This window comes from Acanthaster planci, linkage group LG07, assembly GCF_054643075.1.
Source record: "Acanthaster planci isolate LZ-2023a linkage group LG07, COTS_SCS, whole genome shotgun sequence".
Lineage (NCBI taxonomy): Eukaryota > Metazoa > Echinodermata > Asteroidea > Valvatida > Acanthasteridae > Acanthaster > Acanthaster planci.
The window spans coordinates 3,106,847-3,132,450 of NC_141783.1; the positions used below are offsets into that span (position 1 = coordinate 3,106,847).

The 25,604-nt window shown below is 40.2% G+C and overlaps 2 long non-coding RNA genes across 3 annotated transcripts; one reads left to right on the forward strand and one right to left on the reverse strand.

Moving 5' to 3' along the window:
• Nucleotides 1-473: 473 nt before the first annotated feature.
• LOC110990242 (uncharacterized) lies at nt 474-2,809 on the reverse strand. Of its 2 annotated transcripts, none has more exons than XR_015425787.1 (3): nt 2,484-2,809; nt 2,153-2,217; nt 474-1,422 (listed from the first exon to the last, which is right to left on the reverse strand). It is a non-coding gene; the product is annotated as an uncharacterized LOC110990242 (long non-coding RNA). The 2 variants fall into 2 exon arrangements; XR_002599788.2 differs by having other exon boundaries at nt 479-1,422; nt 2,159-2,217; nt 2,484-2,808.
• A 4,140-nt stretch (nt 2,810-6,949) lies between these two features.
• On the forward strand, nt 6,950-24,775 carry LOC147798537 (uncharacterized). The gene is made up of 2 exons (XR_015425793.1): nt 6,950-7,798; nt 24,086-24,775. It is a non-coding gene; the product is annotated as an uncharacterized LOC147798537 (long non-coding RNA).
• Nucleotides 24,776-25,604: the final 829 nt, after the last annotated feature.

A 25,604-nucleotide genomic window follows, 5' to 3' on the forward strand; every position in this document is an offset into this window, starting at 1 on the left:
AACGTGAGCATTATTAACAATTAGTAAGCCTTTAGACAGGGAAAGCTGTGCATGTATTCTTTTCTCATGCACGATCGTGACAATCGGCAAACATGATAGGGTACTCTCAGCTCCACCGACACGACCAGGTCTGGTTGGCTTAGACCAGCAAAACCTTTTTTTCTGACTCGTAAAGCAATTTTTAGAGTTATAAATACTCATCTCAGAGGTGGAGTTGTCGGATTTTTCAAGGGGAAAAAATAGTACATGTTCCCCCATTCATATTCAAGTCTTTTAAAAATATTTTCAGTGCTAGGGCTATGAGCAAATTTGTGTTTTTCTACAAGATTTAAATTTAAGGGACATCGTGTTATATTAGAAAAATGAGCAGGAAACATGAAGGCCCATAGCATAATTTCCCCAATGACTTTGTACATGTACATGCCATACTTCATAGACTGTATGTAATACTAATAGGATCTTTATAAGCTGATTTTATACAGTCAGAATTGTTTTGGGGCAAAAAAAGTGACAACATGCATCGGCTTGTTAAATTTTCAGGCAGAATATTAATGACAGGTTTCTGGCTTCCCCTGGTCAGAGGAGCAAGCAAAACTTCTAAACATTACTCAAATTGGTTTGTAAACGACCAAATCCCCCAAAATTCTGAATTACAAAATGTAAATAAACAGATTTACTATGTACATACAAACATTATATTTTTTTCAAGCACCTCATTTATCATATAATAGTTTCAAAGTTGCCTCTATCAATTTTGTCGAATAAAATTGAGGTTTCATTGAAACATCCTGTAAGACGCCTTTCTTTATTAGTTGAATTTGTCCATATTTACGACAGGCTTTTATGTAGGTGGCGTAAGTGAGGGCAGTGGTATCCCCAAAGATATGGAATAGAGCAGAGTTCTTAGAGATTCTGCAGGTACTCATGTACAACATTATGTGACACATATGAAATGTATAATGTGCACTAATCATCATGATACTTGACCTGTGGACTCTGGCATTAATATTAGTGATTAAAGAACGCCTCCTAAAATCTTCATTCTTTGAAATCAACTACTTCAGTTTTCAAGGAGGTAAGATGAAATGAATGAGGAAATTGCAATATAAAGTAAGCTTGTGATTTCTTTCCTGTAACATAACTTTATTAACACTAAATATTGCTTCCCTGAGGAAAAGATCCACAGTGTGCAAGGCTGGGATCAAGCACAGAACATCCTGCATGTACGGTTGAAGCATGTGGCCTGCTAAAGTTTTATGCTCCTTATGGGTGTTGCAAGTGCTGAAAAGATCAATCACTGTACTCCTTGCAGTCTGCTGTCAGTAGCTGTTGTGTCCTCAACATTGTGGCATCCCTTCGCACATTGTTCAAGTCCATGTGAGCCACCAAGTTAGGGGATGGTGTAAGTGATGCTGGCACAACCTAAAGGAGTGGGATTCAACAAAGTATGAGTGAATAAAAGCTCGCTTGAATGGGGTTCAAACCCAACTTTCTTTTATCGCATTCAAGAATGTATTGCACTTGCATTGTTTTTTTCATTTCAAATGCCAGTTTTGAAGGTGTGACAACATTCTGAACTGTTACAATCCAAGGGTCACCAAAAGACCACATTCCAATTAGTGTGAAGGAACGTACATTGGTCATTCACAAGATGTTCATTAACAGTAACATTTTATTCATAATTTACAGAAAAATATTAAACTTTGCAAAAATGGTTTCATAACTACCCTTAAAAATAAATAAAAAACTAAAGGGGTTCAGATCTGCTTGGTTGGATTGGCCCAATTTGATCACATGAAAGATATGGCATCTGGCCAAGAATTACTTTTGAACAAGAGTTAAAATCTGACTTTATTGCTTCTGAATAGTTATAGCACGCATAAAATTCTGGTTACTACTCAACAAACATTTACAGAGGGGTTAACATGAGGGATTTTAATACATGTGAACATCAACAGAAAAGCATGCATTGCAGTGCAATGTGGATTAAACATCCATACATGGAGCCAGACACAAGAAAATGCTTGAAAATGAGAACAAAGAAAAAAATGAAACTTGTTAAAATTGCAACTTAAGAAATCAAATTTCAAATATTTAACACAGGAAAACTCAAGTCAATGACCAACTCAAACAACCATCTCAATGCACTTACATGTACCAGGACCAGGATTAACTTATGATGTGGACAGAAATTCAGTGGGTAGGCTAAGTTGGCACCTGCACATACCACAAAACGAAATACAAGGAGAATTACTGTGAAGTGAAAAAGAGTACTGGACCAGACCACAAGCAAACCAACTCATTTTTTTAAATTAATTTTTACATTTTTTGTAGTTTTTATTATGTTAATATTATCACCCCACTCTTTGGCACTACTTCTACATGTTTATGATAAGCTGACGATATTTCAACTAAGCTGAAGCAGAAATAAGACTTTGGCATTAAAACCCTAATGTACCAATAGTCACATTTTATGAACTCACCTATCATGCCTACTATAAAACAATGTTATCTTCAGATCTTGACGATTCCTAACTAGGCCGACATGGTGTTGCCTCCATTCTTGTCGTTCGCATTCCGTTCTGCCTCGTCTTTTCGCTGTTTTTGGGCTGGATCTGGCCTCTTCGGTATACCATAGAAACTCAACCCACCTATTTTTGTCTTTAGGCGCTGCTTTCAGCAACTGCACAATCATTACCTGGAAATTTATGCCATTTTGAGGAGGAAATATCAACACCTCATGCACGCAGCACGATCATGTATACGAACGACAGCAAAACGGAAGTTGTCTGTGCCGGTAACTTCGGCACTTCCGGTTGACGCAAGATCGACGTGCTCCCGCTGGAGTTGGCAGTCCATTGTATTTTCTCCTTCAGGTCTTATGGTATGAAAGAACTTGTTTATTGTGTCATGAATATTTAGCAGATCCTATTTCTTATTATAATTATTCTTTACTTTTGTTATCTTGATTGACAGACTTCTTGTTGGAGTGTACTTGAAAGGCCACTTATACACACTGTGTTGGTTTGGGGTTTCGGGTTTTAGTTTTTTGATTTAAGTCTTTTGAGTCATTTAGTCCTTGTGGTTTTTTTTCCCACACCTTTTCATTAATAAATTCTTTTTAAGTCAAATATTGATGTCTGAGTCCATATTAATTCAGTTTCCTGTGACTTTTCCTTCAAAGATCCTTAGTTTAGTTAGAGTTGTTTCGCGAGTTTCCCCATAGTGTGCCATTTTTCCCTGTTACAACCGCATGGGTGATTTTGCAGTATGGTAGAATGGCATTCTGGGAAGGAAAGGGGGCAATGTTTGCTCCTTTTTCCTTCCCACACTGCCTTTCTACCATTGTGCAAAATCACGTGTGGTATCAGCAATAAGGCTTATTGCCAAAAAGAAAAGTTTTGCAGAGGTCAGTGACTTCAGAGCAACTATAAAACATGTTTCCATCAGGATCAACACTTGATAGTTCTGTAAATCATGGATCTATGCCTATCAATCATCCAACAAAACTGCCTTGTGCTTCACCTAGATCATGGAGGTAGAATCACATGCCTAGATCAACTCACGAGAAGACATTTGAGCGAAGGAAATACATGTACTTACCTGACCTACCTGATTATCCATGCACCAGTCTGTCAGTGAGAAACCTAACATGTATCTGTATGATGCAGCTCGCCGTGTTGATTCAGGAATGCAGGCACTAGCGAAGGAACCGCCTGTATAATGGGTACACTGTACTGAAGTGCGCTGTACAATGTGCCCGGCATTATACATGTACATACTCCGACATTCCGCGGAAATCAACCATGTCAAATTTGGGTTCGTTGTCCCTCCATTTCAGGTCTTACATTATCAGTACAACCATGGAGGTAGGAAAAGATAAAATCAGATCAAGCCGAATAATTATCTTCCAGCCATGCCAGTAACGAAATCAGGTAACGGAGCTCATCCTAGCATGGAGGTAAGAAAGTCAGACGTACATGTACGATGATCACTCTCTCTCGACCAGATCCTAGTATTATACTTTTCTGAGGAACAAGGTCATGAAGGAAGGCCTACATGTACATGTATGTACTGTACATACATAAAAATATGACTGTCAAAAGGTCCTGGCGTGCGATAAGATCGGACCAAGGGTTCACTACTACTGGTAGTTCCGCATTCTTGCACACATGTACATGTACATATTACATGTACATGTGCTGTACAAGTACGTGTACTGTACATGTAGATGTACGTGTACTTTACATGCACGTGTACACTGCATGCCCCGGTGGACCTATGGCCACGTGTGCACAGCACTGTCCGGTTTCTTCCAGGGCCCCTCCCCTACTACCACATTATGAATAATGCAATACTTTTCTGCTTGGTGTGGGTGTTTCCTCCGCAAAAGTTACATATTTATAAAAAAAACTATTTTCTGGAACCCCACCCCCTCTAAACGTTTATGAATAATGAAACAGAAAATTCGCCACATATTCCAGCTGCAAATGGCCGTAACCACACGTATTGAATCTAAAAGACGTCTTTATATAATAGCCGGACAAAAGGGAATTGGTTTTAGAGACGAAGGAGGATAGGGGTAAATTCAAAATCGAATGCGAATTCGGGCTTAATGAAGAAAATCAAACGGGTTGATAAAAAAAACTCGTAGAGGAAACAGCGCCCTCAGTTTTCCAGAGGAGCATGGACTTTCAAAGAAATGGGTGCACTATTCAATGCGTTTGACCAAACAGGAGTTTGAAATACTTTTTATTTGAACATAAAAACTGTGCCTAAGAAAAGTAATTGCAGCTACTTTGATTTAGGAGGAAAAATAAATGACAGGTCTACTGAATTAGGGCAGATCGTGGGGTTGCCAAAATGTTAAACAAAAATGTTAAAACAATATAATTTCTTTTATTATATTCTGTTTGTTGTTGGAAAACTGATTCTTTATAGTCTAAGGCAACATAGCTCACAAATATAAGTAAATAAGGGTAGGAAAATTAGGACATGTTCACTTTTAAGGGGAGAGGAAACTCCTGGACAAATAATATTAGTAAACCCACAAAATCGGGTAAGGATTGAACACACAATCCACACACTGTCCTCAGGGATTTAATCCTTGGTCACACAAGTGACAAGCACGACAAGTATCATTGTAGCAACCTGACTCCACAGTCTGCAAAGAACTTGCAATCATATTTATTTCGACAGAGTCTGCAACTGCAGGCGGATTTATCAGATCCTAACTGGACGTGCAAACAACGTCCAAAACATGTCACTACTTTCAGGTCTCAGAAGCTCAACGTTAAATTCTAAAGTTGGGTCGGGGTCAAGTCATTTTCCATTCAAAGGCTATGGTTTAGTTTGTAAGTAAAATTTCGAGGTGTGGAAAGCAGCGTCCCGGAGATGTTGCGCTTTCCAAAATAATTCAACCAATGCTGTTTCAACAGGTACAGTAATAACACTGTTTGAAATTCAAATGTAAAACAAGATTGTTCAAATATAAAATCTATTTTAAACAATGTTATTATAAACCTTACTAAAATAGCAAAATGAATTATGTTTCAACTTATTATTTAACAGCGCAGCTTTTCTGGGATTAATGCAGCATTTCAATTTTTTTTCTATTTCAAATTGTTTATATGAAACAGTTTCAGAGTGAGTCTGTCCACTCGAAGCTTTTGTTTCTGTTTTGCTTGGTTTAATACGAAATCAATTTTACTCCACTGAGAAATGGCGATTGCATCTATGTGAAATAATGTAGTGATAGCGAATCACAATCCACGGAATCCTGCCTCAGTTGAATGGTGGATGTGCATCAGCTGACTGAATGACGGCAAAATTTCCGATCAGATTTCAAACTGAACTCGTCGAATTCATAATACAAACCAAGACTTCAATTTCAGTTTAGAAAAACTGCATAAGCCCTCTCAAGTTTGGGCTTCAGAAACTATTGTGTAACACGTTTTCTCAATTTTTTTCGGGGGAGGGGGGTGTTTCTAGGATACAAGGACTGTCAAGACAATTATGTAGCAGTTTGAACAATAGAGGGCTCACTGTATACATGTAGATAGGCATGAGGATGGAAAAAGTGCCATTTTCTCCTTTTCCATTTTCTTTTCCAATTCTCATTATTTTATTGTCAATTTCTGAAATGAATTAAGGTGGTGTCTTATTAAAACAATTTTGTTCCACCCGACAACTGAATTACCGTGACGATTTAAGCAGAATGGGTTAAAATACAATTTAGTTTTGTATGATCATTTTTGTTGAACTGCTTATAAGATACGTTAGATTTTCATATAACAATACTGACTGGTAAAATTACAAATACCCGACGAAAGGCCGACCACATCTTTTGAAGGGTTGTGCGCGAAACGCCTCTTGTATGCACCGTTACAATTAATGCTGATAGTGCTCTCTACAATATCTCACTCTAAAGTTTATCCCTTTCAGCACGGGATATGTTGATTTTTTTTATTAACGAGGAGTGTATTGTTCAGGAATATACTTAACAGTTTGGCAACCCCTCGATCTGCCCTAATTCAGGAGGCCTGTCATTTATTTTTCCTCCTAAATCAAAGTACACTTAGTGCATGAATTTAGATTTTAGGTTTTAATATTGTAGCTGCAATTACTTTTCTTAGGCACAATTTTCATACAATTTTATGCTCTTATTCAACAAATCAAAAGTATTTCAAACTCCTGTTTGGTCAAACGCGGTGAAAAGTGCACTTATTGAAAGTCCCTGCTTTTGTTGACACCTGAGGGCGCTGTTTCCCCCAATTTTTTTAAGGCGTTTAATTTTTTTCTCCCTTCATTCATTAAGCCCGAATTCGCGTTCGATTTTGAATCTACCTTTCCTTCTTCGTCTTTGAAATCGTTTTCTTTTTGTCCGGCTATATACCCAGACGTTTTTCAGATTAAATGCGCGTTTTCAAAGAAGAAGCGACCATTTGCAGGTATGTGGAGAACGTTCTGTTACATTATTTATAGCCTATTTAGAGGGCGTGGTTCCAGACAAGTTATTGCATTATTCATAACTCGGTGGTGGGAAGTGACCGGGGAAGAAACCAGAAGTACCGTACACACGTACACGTGACCGAAGTTCCCCGAGCGTCATGTTCCGTACATTCGTGAAGTCATGCTTGAACTGATGTTAGGCCTACACCTTCATGACCTCGTTTCCCTGAAAAGTACTTTCCAGGGGATCTGGTCATGCTGGTCGAGGGTGATCATCGTGCGTCTGTATATCTATATGGCTGTACATATGCATGTACAGAATGGAGAACTACCAGAAGTAGTGAGCCCTGGGCCTCGGCACGTTAGGCATCGTATGGCACAGCACGGCCCTTCGTGAAGTCATATCATGTACTGTTGTTAGGCCTACACCTTCATGACCCTTGTTTCCCAGAAAAGTACACTGCAAGGGGGGGGGGTCTGGTCGAGAGTGATCATTGTGCGTCTGATTTTCTTACTTCCAGGATCCACGTCAGACAGACATGACTGAGCTGAGCTCTGTTACCCGATGTCGTTACTGGGAGATAATCATTCAGCTTGATCGGATCGTGGTTTAATAGTTATAGACCCGGAATCCAAATTTCACATGGTTGATTTCCGCCGAATGTCGGCGTAGTGTGTACATGTACATATACGTGGAGGTACATGTACAGTGCACTTCAGTATGACTATAGGCTGTTCCTTCGCTTGTGCCTACATTCTGATCAACACGGCCAGCTGCAGGTATCGGCTGATCATACATGTTACTTCACACTGACAGACTGGTTCATGGTTAATCAGGTAAAGTCAGGTAAGTGCATGTATTTCCTTGGCTCAGATGTCTTCTTGTGAGTCAGTGTACAAACTGACTTACATTTGAAGCCTTAGCTTGCACGGTACATGTAAGTTAGTCACCTTGGAGGAATGCTGTCATCTTGGTGGAGCACAAGGCAGTTTGGTTGGATGATTGATTTGATTCATTTTTTTAGAGAACTATCAAATGTTGATGGAAATCAGTTTTACAGTCATACAAATAATTCCCGTTCTGTGTCCAGAATCACTTGGTTCATATGTGTTCCTGTGAAGACGAGCTGCGACCAAATGGTTGATTACGGCTGCAATCGATACACAAGACATGGGAATTGGCTGCAGCAGCTTTCCGTATGTGTGTGCCATTGTTAGCCGTGACTAGACCGACTGCTTGAAATGGCAGTTGGCTGCCACACGCTGCAATCACAGGGCTTTTCATTATTTATGCCGAGAGGTAGGAATGTCAAGCTAGACCTCAGTGCATGCACGACCGGTAGAGTCCCGATCTCGCACAAACCTTGGCCCCACTCTACCGTTGACACGAGGGACATGACACCCGGAGACAAGAAGTTGGTAGACTCCCTACATGCACCAGAACATACGCTGACTGAGATCAGAGCAACGGCTTTGTCTATCGTTGTCTCGCCCCCGTGTATTCCCAATTGACAGAGTATGGAGGGACGGTTCTTCATCTTAATAACATACATACATGTTCATGTATCATGAAATTATGTTCTTTTCAGATTGTGACTGATTCACGGACAACAGGCTGGATTATTCCCTTGAGAAAAACTCAAACACTAATGAACAGTTTACCGACAAAAATTTGAATGTTTGCTAATTACACTTCCCAAAACGTTGACTTTGACTTATTCTTTTCCCATTCAGATTCTTGGCGGGAGAACCTAAGAGCATTGAGCGAAATTCCAAAGATGTGTTCAAATCAGCAGGTTATTTTTTCACCCTTATCCACTGAACATGAAATCCTTGCTTTCCGGTCACAAACAATACACGCACTGTTCCATAACGGCAAGTAACATTTGACTTTCTAGATGAAATACACGTATATTTACCGCCAGGTCAGACAGTTGAACTATACGTACATTGTACATTTTAACCTCCAACGATAGTTTGACAGCAATTGAACTTCACTTGTCACAAAAAGTAAAAAGTTACTGTTTCTTTTGGATATGAATTTATAAACAGTACATGAAGGAGCGTGTCCCCAAAAACCTCAAGAAAAGCTGCTTTCTGGAAGCCTTCTAATAGTCAAGGCGAATGTGGCGAAAATGAGGAGGCCCATGTGTCGAAAACAATCATGAACGAGTGCAGCTTACACAACGCTCCAAGACGGTGAGCTATTTGTGGCAGCAAAGCAGTTCCCTCACGCTGGTCTCTCTTTTAGCGTTATGTAAGCTGCACGCGCACGCATAGACGACCCTTCTCGCTACAAATGCCTCGACTTGGCCAAAGGCTGGCTTTGTGGTTGAATTAGGTTTTCTTAGCGATAAGGTGGGAAAATAGTATCTTAACATTATCCCTTTGCTCTGGTTTTCAAATGCACACATTTTTGATAGACTGTGAAGTGCTCATTGCGTGCAAATTAAATCCAAGAGAAAGAGAAAAGTACTGAGATTGGTGAAAATGAAGGCTAATTGTTTCAAAATTGTCAATTTCTGCTAGGAAAGTCATTTAAACATAAAAAGTACTAGCTCAAACATTAAAAGAAGTAATCTGAGTAATAAATCAATACATTGGCACCGATAGGAAAACCATCTCCAGACAAGTAGCTTGCATTTGTGTATAAATAAAAGTTAGAGAAATAAGACCACCAATGTACTTATGTATTGCAATTCCTGAGGGGCCTTGTCTCTGCAGAATTGTGCTGTCTCATCCCTACTTCTTCAAAAATGGCTCACTCCTTTCAATACGGGAGAACGGTATTTTTAACCTGAAAGAATTCAAAATTTTGAAGATCTGAAAAGTGTCTCAGCTACTAATTACCCTGACTGAATTGTTCTGTCGCTTTTGTCATTGTACACATACATGTACATCACATGTGTATGAAACAATCACAAATTGGTTGTTATTAAACACTGTAGTTCAACAAAGGACTTGGAATAAAAATAAATAGATTACCGGTATGTTTTGAACTAGGCACTTCTGGCATATGGCAAGGGATAGTGTGAAATAATATTGACTTTATTGCATATTGCATAAAACACTGCCATGTACATGTACATGTATTTCTTAATAAACTACATGTACCTGGGCGTAAAATTTACAACCAATAAATGTTTTTTCCTGACATGCATTTTCAAAAAGTAACATGTACACATCGTAAAATGCCAACACATTTCTTGCCAAGATCTGAAATATCTCAGATGTAATTAACCTGACAAAATTGTTCTGCCAGAGCTTTGCTCATTTTACGAGTACATCACACATGCATGAAAAAAAAACTGGTCCTTCTTTAACACAATGAGTTCGGCAAAGGACTTGGAATAAAAATGAATAGATTGTGTTTGGCAACTATGCACTTGTTGTGGCATACGGCAAGGGATAGTGCAAACTAATAATTTACACATGCAATGATTGCCATAAACTATTGCCATGTACTTTTAAAAACCAATGAATGTTTCAACTAATGACCAAAAATAAGGTACATGTATCTACAAGTACATTTGAACAAACACAAGTACCGAAACAAACCACAAACGTAAGCGCATATAATGCAAGAAACTGCTTGCTTAAAGCACCATCAATAAATTGAGTGACAAGCCCGTTAAAATAAACAGCTCAACATGAACCTTGCACAAACATATGTGCAAATGTACATGTACACATGTGTAAATATCCATTTAAACATGCACATTTGGTGCATGTGCTTTGTTTGTATGCACTTGTCGGTAGTGCTAACACATACATTTACACAAAGCTTATGTGCAAAATGGGCATGGTTATATGCATATTTTCACATGTGCACACTTGTATATAAATGATTCAAGAACTATACATGACTCAAAAACTGTAAAAAAAAATCTATTTCATTTCAATCCAGGATGGTCAGGTCCAAAAGCATACATGTAATTTACATGGATTGACCCAAATGCCACGGAGTGCCAGAGGTCATTTTAGTTTTGAATTATTTTGTCTACTTGTACATGTACGGGACACTACCGTCAATTACCTTACCTACACATTGGGCAAAGCCATTTCCCCTTTGGAATTCACTGCAAATTTACACAACCAAAATGGAACCACCTAATTTGACACTGCTTGTTGTCGCACAGGACCATCTGCCCATAGATTTCTTCCTTGCAAATGCAGAATACATCTTGTTCAAGATCAGGTACGGGTGCCTCTGAGCAATTTGGACAATACCAGGACCCCTTCGGCTTCCGAATGATGTTGACATATTGAAAATGGAACCATTGCTGCTTGCATGCTACGTTATCACGGAGTACCATCTTTCCGAATTTACCACTGCAAATAAAATGAATAGTTTAGGTTCAGTCACATGCACGTGTGATATAAGTCTCTGAATTTTGATGGCGTTTTCGTTTACTTTTTCTCTGTTGCCTTAAGAGAGCTCAACCACATGAAGTGTGGCTAGTTCCAGAAGTCTGCATCTATACATGTACATGTTGATTTAGTCATCAGCAGTTGGTGATGATGGATGTATCATACGATTTCTTACAGCCCTTCATGTGCCTTGGTTGTGCTTGTCTATACCACGGATACACTCTTTCCATGATAGAACTTCCATATCACTTCTTTTAGCGCATTTATTCTTGCACTATCCTTTTTTGCCTGTCCCCTCATCCCTCTGCAGTTTGAAGAAAGTCTCTCTTCATCTAGAAAGAGGAGGCTTGGTGAGTCTTCTTGCAATTTCCCAGTAGTTGGGCACAAGGACAGCCATTTGTTCTACTTCTTTAGCACCAACTCTGTAGTTCCCATTGGTCCAGACTTCTCCTCGAGACAGTCCATCACTTCAACCACGGACTTACTTTTACCCTGCGATCTGTTCACGACCAGGAGCATCTGAACCTTTTTCTTGAGGTCCTGTATTCTCTGATTCATGCCATCCTGACATAATGCACATGTCGTGGTGCATGTGCAGAGGCATTGGGCGGAGTCACTGGAAACGGAGCTGTCAGTATCTGGTCTTGGGGTAGTGTCAGACCATGCTGAGTTTATTCTTGGGAGTCCTGTTCTTCTTTGGGAAAAGCAGCCTCTACTACCAGATGGTACTGATTGATGGTGAACAACAGGTATCGAAGGTGTCCTCAGTGATGGTGTTGATGCAAATGATCAAGGTAGTGGCAAATGTGATCTTTGTTGGGGAGGTTTTGACCTTGGAGGTGGTGGCCTTATTGATAGCACTGGTGGTCTTGGGCATGGCGGCAGTGATGGCTGCTGCAGTCTTGGTGATTGAGACAACTGTATTTCAAAGTTCATTTTTCAGATTTTACCAGTGGTGCACACCACCTTTGAACATCTCCTCTGTTCCTTTCCCCTGAAGAGGAGTGAGGTTGACAGTTTTCTTCTTCAAACATAACAGCAATTCTGGCCTCCAGAGTTCCACTCCGTCCTTCTCTCACTCTGGAGGTCTGTCACTTTCTCATGGAGTTGCTGCCATGACAATGAGTTGTTTGTCAGAGAGGACTCCTTTCAGTATGCTGACTTAGCATACATCCTCTGTCAGAGACAAACACATTTGGTTTATTCCATTTTCTTGTTTCCAATGTTTTCAGAGCTGCTTTGGATACCTTCTCTGACCAAGGATTCCAGTCCAATCTGAAAACTTTTCTGTCTACACACAAAGTATTGTTTGAAAATGAATCATACGTGGAATTTCCAGTTAAGGCGTTTGTTACATTTGATTGATTTTACTTTCTTGAAAGCATCCTCAAAAGCATTAATGCCTGCCCTGTCAACCATCATGTTAACATGGGTGGAGAGGCTTTGCTCATTGCTGATTATCCTTCTCAATGCCATAATTAAAATCCCACAATTATCTCCACACAACTTGGAGAATGTAGAACATGCAAGAAAGTATGGTTGCCTTTGGAAAGACTGAATGCAGTGTCTTGCTTGTAGAAAGAGCATCGTCAGTGATGAACACTCTTGGAACCTGCTCACTTCTGCCTCCAAAACAGTCATCACGAAGAATGGACTTCAACAGCTGCAAAGCTTTGGTGAGCATTTCCTTCTGTTCACTTGATGTTATAGTATCAAACCACTAGGTTGGAGGCCACCAGCACAACTATGTGTCAGCAGTGAAAAGACCTTCCATGCCGATCTACACCTGCCAACACGAATAGATTGAGATGTCCTGATTGTCTTACATGTGCTTGACAATCGTGTAGACTAAGAATCTGGTCTAGACACCAAGACCAGTCTAGACGACAAACTAATAACTGTTACCTGAGTTTAAGTGTATTAAGCATTGTAGATCAGGTAACATTAGCAATTTGCAATGTTGGCAACTTGTGAAATTTACAACAGGTATTTTAGAAACTCTTCTAAGTATGTAAGTCGAGGTAGTTAAGCAGGACTTTTTCTAGTCACATTGTAAGGTATGATTTGGCATGTTCAATCAGTCTTTGAAAATGCACCTTGAAAGGTGAGCTATGTGTTTTTAGAATGAGTTTATTTTGTGAAATATCTTTATTGCTCAAGTCACTTTATGGTCAGCACTTAACTGCCAGCACTTATGTCGTCACTGAAATGTTGGGATGTACAAGCCAGGAAGGTGTTGTCTTCACTTTTTCTCTGTTTCAAATTTTGCTGGAAGTTTTTCACAGTTTTTCCTTACAAAAGCAGTAGATGATGTTGAGCAGGTAATGATTGCACGCAATTCTATGATATCATTTATTCACATTCATAGCCATGTACTGATAACCTGTGACTGCCCCACTAATTAACTCTGTCAAGGTCATTTGTAACCGATGTTTGAATGTTTTCTGGTCACATCCGCTTGATATGTTGTCACACATGGCCAAAAATGATAAGATGTAGGATTTCTGTTGGTTTAGTGTTTGATAAGAGTGATGCTCAGCAGGCAATTGATATCTGAGGATTATATATTTTGACAACACTGCAGATAAAACTGACAATCCATTAATTGAAATTTCAGAAGACATGAACAACAGCTGAACAAAATGTTTTTATGAACAGTCCGTGTGTTTAAAAATGCATGTAGAATGCACAATTTGTTTACAAAAAAGAGTTCATGGCAAACTGTCAAATCCTGCCGTAGTTTTTGAATCTTCTTTTTGGCAATTCAGTGTCTTCAGAATTTTGTGGCAGAGTCTTCATGTTGATCATAGTTGGTAGTGGAAGGTTTCAGGTATAGCATTTCGCCAATAAAGACAATAGGTTACATGCATACCATGACAATGTAATGCTGCACATGACACATGGCATGTATGGTAGCAGCCATACGAAGGAACTGGGTGACCTCTTCTGTTCCTTGATAAAGGAGACTCAGGGAATGGAACAGGCAGTCTCCATCCCCACTGCTTATAAGAGCAACAAAGCCTGATGGTGTCCTCTTCAGGTTTGTTCGTCTGTAAACAGAATGCACATACATGTATCAAGAAACAATTCACCACTTATGGCAATAACCATGTTACCATCATAATTGGTAGGATTAATGTTAATCCCTGAGGATGTTCGCCTACCATTATGTAACATTAAATTTAATGACTGTGGATGTACTAACTGAAACAATGCATAGTATTCATCATCGGAATTGAAGTAACAAACAATGAAATTAGCAACAACAAAACGCATTTGAAATTAATTGAAATTGAAAGAGAATCTACTTGTCAAATACTAGCAAGATTCTAACCCATGGTTAAATTATAACAAATGGGTTACAACACAAGCAACTTTGCAAAAACAAACAGAAATCACATGTTGCTACCTACAGTCTGCATAATCAATCTTGCAGTTCAGTGGTAGTATCCCTGATTTGAATTGCTCTTGCCTTACGCTAGAATACCACTTAAAAAGTGGCACAGATTATCCAAGTCTTCCCATGATGTATACTCGCTGAGCTTTTGTAGAACAGCTCCATAATTACCTGTCTATTATACCAATACATATACAAACACATTAGTTACACTGTCTGACAGTATACATTGCAAATAACGAAAGCACACTATGGTTTGGATATGATGAATGCTTTAGCAATCCTGAAAGAATTTGTCCTTATTAGGAAGTAGTTCCTGCTGGTGAGCAAGGTATTGTGGCAGAGCTGTCTGGTTGTGTGGCACTGGCTGAGGCACCTGCTGATATGCCAGAGAAATCTGGCAATGTGCCCAAGTTCCTCTACATCGATCGATTGATCGATCGATCTCTTTTGATCGATGAAGAAAGAGTGATGAAAAAAGAGCGATGACGAAAGAGCAATGAAAAAAGAACGATGATAAAGCAGCGATGACCAAAGAGGGATGGAGAGAGAGCGATGAAGGAACATCGATGGAGGAGGACCGATGAAGAAGGTCGATGAAATTACATCGATGCAAACTGTGCACAATTTTATATATGTGCGCATGCGTATACACACTGTTCCACCTCTGAGGGTTCAGTTGGTTATGTTGGTTGGAGTGGAGTTTTGCCACCACCATGTATTCGATTTGTTTCCAGATTGTCTCGTGCGCTTTGGTGGATAGGAAAAAAGCAAGGGAAATCAGTTTGTGTTTGCAAAGTTCAATGATTACTTGGTTGATTTTAAGACTATGCAGGATTATTCCAAGAAAATAAATTACTGTTTATTATAGGGAGGGGAACGACAATTGGTCATCAGCTGGCGAGGGCTACTTTTTTTTCTCTTACTGTTTGATTTCTATTTTGGCGTAAATGTAGAATTCCAAAGAAGTTGTATGTCTTTGTCGTACTTTCCATGCGTAATGTAACAAGAAGTTCATCCAAGCTGTAAGTAGAGATGTAGGGTAATAATTAGGTACAGTCACAGAGGTATAGTTCATATACATGTAGATGTCTTGGTAGTAAGTCCTTTCACAGTTCTCGCCTGCAGTACATACTCCATCCACTTACTGTAGATCCTGGATATGATCCTTTCCACAATGGTGGCGTTCCTCTGTACATGTACCTGTACCTGCAGCCCATGTACCCACAAAAGATTTTCTGAATCATCATGCCAAGGTAAAAAAATACATGAAGTTACATTATATCGAGTCATGGCAAACATTCAAACTACACCCAGAATTTTTTGAACATGTGTTTTGGAGATTCCATTATCCAACCTACATGTACTTGTATAAAAACACATTCGGTAATCCATCATGCCAAGGACAAAAATATATGAAGTTACAATGTATTGAGTTATGGCCAATATTCAAACTACAGCTAGAATCTTCTGACCATTTGTTTTTGAAGATTCCATTATTCAACCGATATGTTCTCATATAAAAACACATTCAGTAATTTATTATGCAAAGGTAAAAAATACATGAAGTTACACCTTTGCTATTCAGTGGGAATCTTGAGTGTCCAGGACTATTTATGTTTATTGTGTTCTTTAATCAGTCTGTTCTTTTGCAAAGCAAACATTCCATGTTTGGAAATCTGTCATTCACAGAGTATTGTTTTCACTACGTGCATGAAAAAGTCAAGGCTATTGATAAATTGGGCAAATATTGAAAAGACAACTGGAATCTCATGAGCATGTGTTTTTGAAGATTCTATTTATCCAACCTATCATCCTTATAGTGTAGAAAGGAGTGATATCTTTCAAAACAAGGAACTCTGCACATTGCTTTGTCACATCTACGACAAAATATTGAGGTCTGTTTCCATCCACCTGGTTTTGATCTATCGCTACAGACTACACGGTCTGGTTCTCTGCCATTTTCTGCTCTGGAGGAAAAGTGACGGTCTTTCAGTCAGTCTTGCAGGAGAATCAACACAGGAAGCTCAACGTCCTCGATGAGATGAATCACATCCCTATCCAAGAAGTAAGCCTTCAATGACTGCTTCTGCAACTTGAGTGTGGTCATGGATGGGTTTTCTGACAGGCTGTTGTAGACGACAAAAGCATTGACCAGGCAAACTTCCAGTAGGTGAAAAAACACACCTTTCCACCATTTGATGCTGCATTGGGTATGATTGTAATACTGGAAAAACTGATCAGCAAGACTAGATCCATATCTCCCATGTTTTTATTATCTAATGGCCTGCATGGCGACTTCGCTGAACCTACCATCGTGTTCACGCGATCGGACATGTTTGTTCACGCGATCGGACATGTTTGTTCACAATGGTACAGTCCCCAATAGTCATCAGAACAGTTACCTGCCTCTTATCAGGCCAAACATTGCACAGTTGTCCATTCTTGACATAAAAGGCAGGTGGGTCTCCTTTCTTCATTCCATTTTTCTTTGGGTTGGCTTCTTCCAGCATACCTTTCGCTGAGTACTTCACTGTGCCACAACATCCAAATCCATGCTCTGTGAGTTTCTCAAGTAGTGCTGGACTCGTATACAAATGGTCACACTACATGTATATGTTGTGGCCTTTGTGTTCAAATCCTTCCAACAAGTCAAGAATGACGTGTCCACTGACATTTATGATTGGGGGGTATTCTAACTGAGGATTGACGGATTGGTCTGCAGGTGCTGGGTGACCCTCGCGTCCTGTATACAGTTGCCATTTACAGGTGTATCCAATTGAAGATTCGTTGAGAGAATGCCTTCATTCCCCACTTCACAGGCTTTTTTGGCATGTACTGGACGAAGCTGAGTCGACCTTTGAATTTCAGCATACTGTCATCTGGGGAAAGATTCTGCTTAGGTTCATACACTGAGGAAAATTGAGGAAGGACCAAGTCCAGAAATGGCTAGAGTTTCCTGATTTTGGACCAGTTGACATTGTGGGGTGGGGGGGCTTCATTGTTTGACAAATGAAGATAGCGAAGAATGAGTAAGAAACAGTCCCGGGACATTATCAATGAATACAAGAAGTTGTAAAGAATTTCTTAGGTAGACCAGTACATGTGATATTGGGGCAGTCTGGTTATTCCCATAGCCAGAATCAGAGCTATGAAGGCCTTCATCTCTCTCACGTCTACAGGATTGGATGCCCATTTGACTGCCTTCTTGGGTCATTCTTTAGACTCTGAGCTGCATAGCAGTTTGTCTCACTCACCAGGAGATGCCAGATGGCAGCAGTGAAGTAGAGCATGAATACTTCTACTGCTGACAGGCCAGTGAAGTCATCTGTGGGCCCAGGATTCCCTGTAAACGGCAGCGGTCTCCGAACATGGTCTGCCGTGCTTCGCCATCGCTTGCGGAAATTGGGTTTCTTGGGTTTTGTGGGGCGATTACCAGCTCTGCCCCGGCCAGCACCATGTCCCACACGTACTCATACTCCGCGTCCCCAATAAACCCGGACAGAGGGCAGCAGATAAAGTTTGTAGACCTGATTGAATATGTGCAATGCGCCCGTTGACGAAAGTCGCTTACGGTAATGAATCGCATGCTACCATGCATTGACAAAAGTCGCCCGTGGTAACAAGCACGGGTCAGCGCGCAGTCAACAAATGTCGCCCGTGGTAAGGTAAGGGTTAACCCTCGCATTGTTTGGCATAGTTTAATCTGGGTACATTTGACTTGCATGTATATGGTCATCTACGTATTGTAGTTTTGGATTGAGGGGCTGCCATGCACAAATCAGTCATTCTTTAGCTAGATTCTATCAAGAAACAGATGACAGTGGTTTTCGTTTCATTTTCGCTTGTTTAAAGCTGTTTGAGACCTAGCAGTTGATTCAAGCTCTTTGCGAGTATAACAGGGAATTATTAAGGATTAGCTCAAGTGGTAGAGTGCTCACTTAGCATGCGAGAGGTACCAGGAGCAATACCCGGATTCTCTATCGAAATAGAAAAAGAATGTAACAGGAAAAATGGTACACTAAAGGGAACTCGCAAAACAATGAAAACTCTTATTAAACCAAGGATCTTTGAGGGAAAAGTCACAGGAAACTGAATTAATAAGGACCTAGATATCAATACATATATTTGACTTCAAAAAAGGACAAAAAATAATTTATTAATGAAAAGTACTAACAAAATGCAAAAACCTGAAAGGCCTTAAGGACTAAAGAATTGTGAAAGGACTAAAACCAAAACCAACACAAATGGACCTAATGAGGAGAGTTTAGCTTTCAATCTGTGAAGCAAAAAGAATGTAAAGAATATAAGGTAAAGAGAATAGCAAAAGATATCTTTTACATGAGCCAAAGGAAGTTGGAGCAGAATTAACTGGGGATTGAAGCATTATACAATGAAATTGTGCACAGGCCTATGGGGCTCATTATATTCAAATCCCCTGGTCATCTCAATAAACTATGGACTAAGGAAGTGCAAAAAAGAAAGAGAGACCTAGAAAATACTGCACATGTGGCAAAACAACAAATTCAAGTTAAAAAGATACAAGAAAAACCACTTAAAACAAGAGTGACAGCAAAGTGTTCTTCTTTCCATTGGCTACAGTATGTTTTCAACCACTCAGAATATGTATAATGTAAAAAAAGGGTTGTTACAGAAGCTAAGGATCCTCAAAGAAACTTTCTGAACATATAGGCTGAGGGCTTGGTGGTCAAAGGTCAAAGCATGGCACAAGTGGAAAAATGTGTGTGTATGTACTCGGCTAACATCAGAATGATGATGAGGTAAGATGAGCCACATGGACCAGAAGCAATGCCACAGGAAATGGCCTGTGGTTTACCTGATTGACTATTCATGAGGTTTTCTTGGAGAGTCTCTCCACCTGTTGCATAGGCATGTATTGAGTCAACCTAAACTTAACGAATAAGGCATTACTTAATACAAAAAATGGTGCAACATGCGAAGAAAAGGGATCGAAACACACTAAGATTTAAAAAAAACCATCACAATGCTCCCCTGCTTGCATTTTGGGTCCCACATCAACTATATAATTGGTTGGAGTTGTGATTTGTGATAACAAAATGCACACTTACCCTTGCTTTGTGTGTGACTTTGCATTCCTGTTTGTAGTTTTAATCACAAATGAATTTCATCCTACTAGTTTGTAATTCCTGTTGGAATTTATGTTTCAGGTCCTCAGGAACACTGATTTGTTTCTTGTCTGCGATGACCTGTAGTTCGTAGTCATTATTTGTTAGTATAAGTGTCTGTAGCCAGTGTTGCAGTCGAGTACTCTTTTCCGAGTACCAAGTACTGCCGAGTACTTTGACTGCCCAGTACAAAGACAGGTCGAGTACTTTGCCAGCCGAGTACATGTACTGGTTTCCGAGTACAAGTACCTGCACTTCCGAGTACGAGTACAAGTACTTCTGACTCCAAGACGAGTACTTTTAATTCCGAGTACAAAAAAAAAATCAAGCATTTGTTTGAATAAAACATTACATTGCATATAAAACTTGAAGAATGGGGATAAAGTGTGCAATATTTCCGTCAGAAATCTAGAGTTTGTATTGTCATTTTCTGAATTTACATCTGCGAAATCGGCCGAAGAAATGCTTGTTTCCAAATGCAACCATGACATTCTTTTGAAAATGTTTGATAACCATCATACTATGACTACATGTACTGGCTTCTTTTTTTGCGATTTAAAGATTTTAAGCTACAATAACAGAAACGAAGACCTGTATTTTAAAAGATGAAGATTTCCTCCCCTTGAAACCAACCGTGACCAGTGAAGACTTGTGTGCCTTACGTACCCTACATTAGCAAATATCCCACTGAAGCATTTGATGAGGGAGCTTTTCAGTGCCACAGCCAGTGGTTTGCTGTGGTAGTCAGCACCTCTATCTTCAATCTGCAACTGTGGGTACAACATAGCTGATACTGACTGCTGATTACCCCTGGGTGATGTCAGTTGCCTCCATGAACGGCTGGAGCACTTCTGTCAGCTGCTTTAGTTGGCTCCATTCTCTGGTTGACAAGACAAGATGGTCCCACCTTGAGGAGCAGACCTCTGTAAGCTTGCAGTGCTCCAAGTCGAGGATGGCTTGAAGGTTTCCAACTGTGCTGTTCCATCTTGTGCTGCTTGAACTTGGTATTGACTTGTCACCAAATGAAGCTTCAAAAGCTTCTTTGAAGACTGTTGATGTGTGCAGAAGGCTGGTTAATTTTGACGCTTTTCCTATAGTAAGAGCAAGATTCCTGAAATGAAATGGAATGTAATGAAAAAAATTTACATTGTATGTAGATGTATATAAAGTTAAACTCATGTTCATATGAAAAATGAACCACATGTACATGTATGGCCGTAACAAAAACCTTTCAAAGCGAGGAAATCAGAAAACTCTTTAAGTGTATACTGACAAACATTACAGTGTGAAACTGTCACTGAATTCATAAAGGTAAAGTTTTGACAGAAATACAGGTCTGTTGGACTGTTAAATACTCTTTAGTGATTATAATGAGCATCAATAACAATCAGTTGATAATCATACAAAGTGAATAACTGAAGAGCCATTAGTACCATTTCTCTCACAAGGTAGTGGTAGCTTGTGTATTTACTTCTCCATGTATTGTTTTCCCTAAAAATCTTATTAAATCTGTCTTGTGTCAATCAATACCAAGTTTCAGGATATTATTTGAGAATGCAGTACATTTATGATGCATATGTGCAAATCAAGATTGAGCAATATGAATTGGTTTGTTAAACCGTAGTTCCCAGATTACCTTCCAGTTTGCTTCAAACCATCACCAACAACCAACTGTGAAGTGTGTGCAAAGCAGGACAGGCGCTTCCTACAGTTGACAAGCAGCGTTTTGTCGACCTCAGCTTGGTCCCCCTCCTCCAGGTCCTCCCACATGTCACCTTCTTCACCAGAGTCTTCTTCATTCGATGACAGTTCTGCCCCATCTTCAACTGCTGGAAACTCTACCGGTATTGAGGAGTACCACATGCTTACTACTTCACTATGGTTAATGGTTCTACATGTTTCCAATTGAAGAAAGAGAACTCCTCTACAACACAAGTTTGAAAAATTTAAATACAACTAGCGCTATGTTAATGTAAGTTGCATTTCTGCAAAAGCATTGAAAAATTATCTTCCATCAAACGCACTGTCAAATATACAAGAAAGGGTCGTATTGACATTACAGGCTTACCCTGAAAGCTTTCTTCATGTTCGAAGCGTTGTCTGTTATTATATACTCAATGCGGTTCTTTATCATGAAATCCTCAAGAACCTCCTCGAAGGCAGCAGAGATTTTGTCCCCTGCATGGCTGTCCTGGAAGCAGCTGCAGCACAGCGTGTACGATTCCAGGTGCAGGGTCCCTGTGCTGCCATCTACAATGTGGGCCGTTATCCCTAGGAAGGACCACATACGACGGTCTGACCAAATGTCCACCGTTGTTGTGATTTTGTCTATGTTTGCCAGCTTCTTCTTTATTTCCTCCTTGTACTGGGTACACGTCCTCGGTATAATGGATGATGTGATAGTTGATCTGGCCACGGGCCTGTAACGTGGATTTCGCACACTGATGAAATTTCTGAAGCGCTCCTTCTCCACGATATTTATTGGTAGTGAGCAACCAATGATGAGGTCTTTCACCAGGGCATCAGTGATGGCTTTCTGGCGAGGATCACAGATGTCAAAGATCTTCCCTTCAGCCGATGTGGATGCTGCTTCTGAATGGCCAAACCGCAGTGTTTTTGGGCTAGGTTTGAGTGATCCTTTGGTTTGATACTCCTTGTATCTGAAATGACAATTTACATGTACATACAATCTATTATTAGTTGAAACTATTTCCTGTGCATAGAATCATTGAAACTCACAAAAAACTTTAATTATAAATTTACTCTTTGGAATTTCCTTCACTTAATTTCACTTTCTAGGACACATTATCACTCTCTGATGACCGATGTAACATTTTAAGAGAAAATTGGGGAGATATTTCACTGAAGTTATACCCCCCAAAAAATTCACATGCGCAAAATCCTTGATAAAGATCAATCTCAAACAAAGAATTGACTAAATATTTGCACAAATTCGATGTCAGAAACTCCTGCAAAAAATGAGCGCAAACACTGCTTTGAGTATCATTAACTTAAGTCATTCTGGAGGGGGCCATTATCTTAATTTAGAGACTCTAAAAGGAGCACTGAATTCGCTTCCAGATTCACGCAGAGAAACAAAACTTTTTCCCAATGTATGGAGGCCACCATCTTCCTTTATGCTACTGTCCACACGAAAACAAGATGGCGGCTGGTCAGGCTGCACGAGCAGGCCCGAATTTGTTACTCAAAGTTCCACCTTCAAATATCATTTTCGATAACATAATACATTGAATATGACATGCAGGAGCCTTCCTAATGTAAATATAGCCTAGAATATTTGTATAAAAATGCATGGATATTTAATTGATGCTTTGTTGATGCTCGTTGACACTAAATAGCATGACCCTAATGATATTTACTTCATGGGCTGCTTCTTCCGCAAATGCTTGATGAAGTTTGATGTTGTCCCACACTTTTCTGTGATATGAGTTGCGCAAAACAAACAGGATGCGCTGTAGTGTTTGATTCCAGTCGATGCAGATGACATGGCTATAAGAACAAGTGATCTGGCTAGCAATGTCGCGGTCACTACACGTGCTTTGCAGCAGTTGACATAACGTGAACGGCTCGGCGAAGTCTATTTTCCAGACTCAATAATTCACATGCCTTTGATTTTCTGTATGCTGGGTTCGTCGTTACAATTTTCGGGCCCAGGAACCAGACTACATGTACCAATGCCCAAGTGAATTGCGGGACCATTCTGGAGTACCACAATATAATTCGCGTACGTGATTGGTTAAGTATACCCACAGATGGCGAATGGGTCGTATACGTTAATGGTCCCACATTCGGCCTTCTTTTTGTCAGAACCGTATCGAATATCTGGTCATTGGGGTTGATATTTTTGTACCTTATTTTAACGGCCGTGGTAAGTTAACTAAAAGGATATTTTCATCGAGTACTGATAATCGAGTACTATTACTTTGATGCTTGAGTACAAATTTTGAATGTCAAGTTCCAAGTACAAGAACTGTAGTTCGAGTACGAGTACTTGGACGCCCGAGTACAAGTACGAATACGAGTACTCTGAAAACGGTACTCGAGTGCAAGTACCGAGCACGAGTACTACAAAACTGGTGTTAGGCCTACGTCTGAAAGGTTGTTAGCACTGTGGTTAAGAAATCTGTATGGAAATCCTTCCAAGAAACCTTTGTATTCACTATTTGCAAAATTTCTCTTTATTTTCCTATCTTGGCAGAGCCGTTCGTTTTCCATGTGGATTGACGACCCATGCGTCTGATAGCCAGAAAGGCGTAACAAACATAAGCACGTTGTGGTTCATTGGCGTCTTGGAGCCAGACAAGCATATACAACACGTAGATCCCCCGAGCATTTGGCGCTATTGAGCTTATGAACAATGCTAAACTGCAAGACGTGGGACATGCTCTGCTTGGGATGGAGTGCATCTGGATGCAAACTTTCTACTGGTGTTTCATTGCTGCATATACACTTCTCTTTTACATGCACATGTGGGTGCCATCCACTAATTCAACTCTCATTGAAAACAGTGTAAAATCAACATTGTTCAGGGCTCAACGTGCAAGCTGTAATCCCTGAGGTTTCTTGAACAAAAACAAAATTTTTCCTCACTCCTTAATTTTTCTTTCCAGTTTTCTGTTGGTTAACAAATTAGCACAAAACAAAATCACCCCCCCCCGAAAAATACATATTTCCGAAGTCTGCATGCAGCCATTTTTCAAATGGCATCCCTCTATTCTACCTCATCATTGCCAAAGTTGGGGTACAGATATTCATTAGAGCTGTTGCGTTCCCTAAATATCAAGTCGATGGTAGCATGGACTTTATTAGTGTCTACAGGATGTGATATTTGGGGTCAACAATTTATTAAAAGGTGGACGTGAAACAAGGGGTTTTGGTAACAGTCAAACTGTATGGTTGGTTTATTGCTCTCACTTCTCTTCATTAAAGTTCAATGTGGGTTTGAAGAAGGTGTAGCTTAACATAATACAACACACAAAAGGCAAAGTTATAGAGAGGCGAAGTTGTATACGAGTGTAACTAAACTACTGTTTGGCAGGACCATTGGAGATGCAAGTCGGACGGAGTGGGTACGGTACGTGTGTGTAGCATCACACAGCTACATGTAGGCTACACTCATCAAGCCGGGCCGTGGTGGGAGCTGTCCTGGACCACCACATTGACTAGCAAGGGCTGGACGGGGCCAGCGCCGGTATTTACCGACCGCACTGCCGCTCAGACCACAATGTGATGATAAAGTCGCCGCACTATTTACCACTGGCTCAACGTAGAGACAGGGAGGACTGGGGCTAGTTAGCAAGACAAGGGTGGTGAGGGACACAGGGGTGTCTCGCCCGGCAATCGGTTCAGACGTAGCGGTGACGGGCTGCTACTACTCTCACTAGCACCCTGGGCTAGTTCGTACCGCTCTCGCATCGGTCCAAGCTAAGCAAGCTGGCCATTCATATGGTTACATTTCTTCGCCATTAGAATGGTTACTATCGCACTTCTCTTGGAAAGGGTCCAACTGCCGCACTACGTTAGGTTCCGCTCTTGCAACAGGGGTTTGGTCCGCCGCATCTGACCGACGAGCTAGGGAAAATCTGCTCTATTTATAGGCTTCTAGAGTCATAGGAATTGAGCGTCGCTGAACAGCTCAACCAATGAAAATCTTCCATCTCAAAGGTCACATGACTTCCTGCTAGAGTCGTGTGCAAGAATCTAAATGTCATGTGTAA